Genomic DNA, 2,421 nt, shown 5'->3' on the forward strand with positions numbered 1-2,421 from the left:
CCAAATATACACCCAATTGTTAGTCTCTGGGTTTGAGTCCTTGGAGCGTGTGTGGACCTTCTGAGAGCACACTGGGATGGCAGCGAGCTAAGGAGCGGTGGTAACATTTTGGGAGCTAAGTCACCACCTGTTTTTCCTTCCACTTAACATGACAAAAATGTATTCACCTCAATGTTCAACTCTTCAGTGTAAAAGAAAGAGAGAGAGAGAGAGGAGAGAGAGAAAGAAAGAAGGAAAGAAAGAAGCCTCAAAAAGTGACTTTGGGGGAGTATTTCTGATATATAAGAATAGCTTATAACCTATACTCAGAACTGAGCGCCTTGTTCATATATCGGGCGATTGTCGTGACCTGTACAGCCTGGTGGAGTCGCCTGCCTTCTGCCCTGGCCAAACACCCTGGTTATCAAAGCGCTTCTCATAGTGTTGGTTGCCTTAAAAACGCTTTTTGAATAGAAACCGTAGTCTTTGATACCCTAAGCTCCTTGAACCTTTCAAGTCTGCATTTTGTTACATTTCCTCATTTAACTGTTAGCATACATAACAAAACAGATTGAGGCTTCTTCTGTTGCACTTTTTTCTTTTTCTTTTCTTTAGAGAAAATAAGCCATTATGGGATAGATGCAGTATGAATCTAAAGTAGTTCTTCTGTAAATATCAAAGATGATTTTATAAAAATATTCTCCACAACGTAATGTGTCGTAACAATAAATATTTCCTTTTCTGACATTTTAAAAAGTCTGTATATGGGAAAGGCTATTTTAATTCATAAGAGCAATTTCATTTCTATTAATTCATTTTTGTGTCATAATCTTCAGGATAAAAGAGGGTTACAGCCTACATTAAAATGCAATAATATTATTCTAATTTACTTTACCCAGAAGCAACATGGAGTAAAGGCAGCATTCAGGGAATGAATCATAGCGTACAGCCGTAATCTGGACCTATTTCAGCAGACACCCTCCGTTGCCAGGCTGAGCCGTGTAGAGTCCCATCAGGAAAATCTGGAGTTCAGAAGTGGGAAATAAGACTTGTTCTTTTGGCTGATAGCTTACTTTTTAAGCGTTTGTGTTCAACACTCTGGTGTGTATATATGTCCTTGGAACCATCAGGACTCTTTGTCTTAAGTACACATCTGTGAATTTTTTATTCTAGCGAAATTAATTCAATGATATTTTTAAAGAGGATGTTAATATTGATGAAGAAAATTATGCTGTGATTTCATTGTAGAAATTTCAAAACACTTTTCTGGAAAGTAAACTTTTAATAATGTTAGTCTAAGATCTCTGGTGAACTAAGTAACATGTAGAGTTTGGTTGGAGATAAAGATCTGATTTTAAAAAGAACGCAACTTCAAAGCAAGAGAAAGCCGAACATTACAGTGTTTAAATCAGTATCAGCAGAGCTATAGATACACTGAGCTCTTTCTTATTTGGGGATCTGAGGGGTACGTCAGCTGGAATTTTTAACAGTTCTCTCCACTAGTCCCCAGGCCGGTCAATGGTGACCTCGGGAATAAAGGCCATTACTGGCTGGCCTCTAGCATCCCTGGTGTATTACTATACATATCACAATAATTATTATTTACTCAGTGAGGCTCCGGTGTCTCGAGGTACTGAACAGGGCTCATGAAATACCAATCCTACTATTGGAGAGTACCACAGGCCTGGGGAAAACATAGTCTCACAATTATATGAAGTTAATAAAAGTATTTAAAAGGAAAGTAAAGACTTAAATACATTTTTCTTTCTGGAAATGAGCCCTTATTACAGGGAAAATATTAGGAATTAAGGGAAATTAAAAAGCATAAAATAATGTGTCTTATTTATCACCTATTTAAGCAGACCCAAATTTGCTAATAATTTATGTTCCAAAAGTTGTAAATTAATTAGAATTCAAAAAATATTTTCTGTGTGTGTGTGTGTGTAAACACACACACACACAGAACCAATGGAGGAAAATGTGAACAATCTGGGTAGAAGCTCCATGGGAATTCCTTGTACTATTCCTACAACCTTTCCATAAGTTTGATATTTGATCCAAATAAAAAGTTACCAAAAATGTATTTTCTCAAAAACATTAAGTCATCTGTGATAGATTCCCCAGACCAGCCTGCAAAGGCTCGTTAACTATGGGATACCTCAGAGCCCTTAAGCAAGATGGACATACAACATCTCCATGATGGAATGCACTCAAAATCTGCAACTCGGATGCTGAAAACTTTAAGGAATCCCTTTTCCATCTCTGTCTGATCCACTTTGGAGGGTGGAGGTGAGGGAGACGTATTCATGGCCAGACCGCTGAGGGTAGGCAGGGATGGAGCCCGAGGGTATGTTCGCAAGGAAAGTGAGGGACCCGGACGGGGGCTTGAGGCTGGCGTGGGGTTGAGGATGCAGAAAAGGATGGACACAGAGGGTCTCTGTG

This window comes from Phocoena phocoena, chromosome 5 (assembly GCF_963924675.1).
Source record: "Phocoena phocoena chromosome 5, mPhoPho1.1, whole genome shotgun sequence".
NCBI classification, from domain to species: domain Eukaryota; kingdom Metazoa; phylum Chordata; class Mammalia; order Artiodactyla; family Phocoenidae; genus Phocoena; species Phocoena phocoena.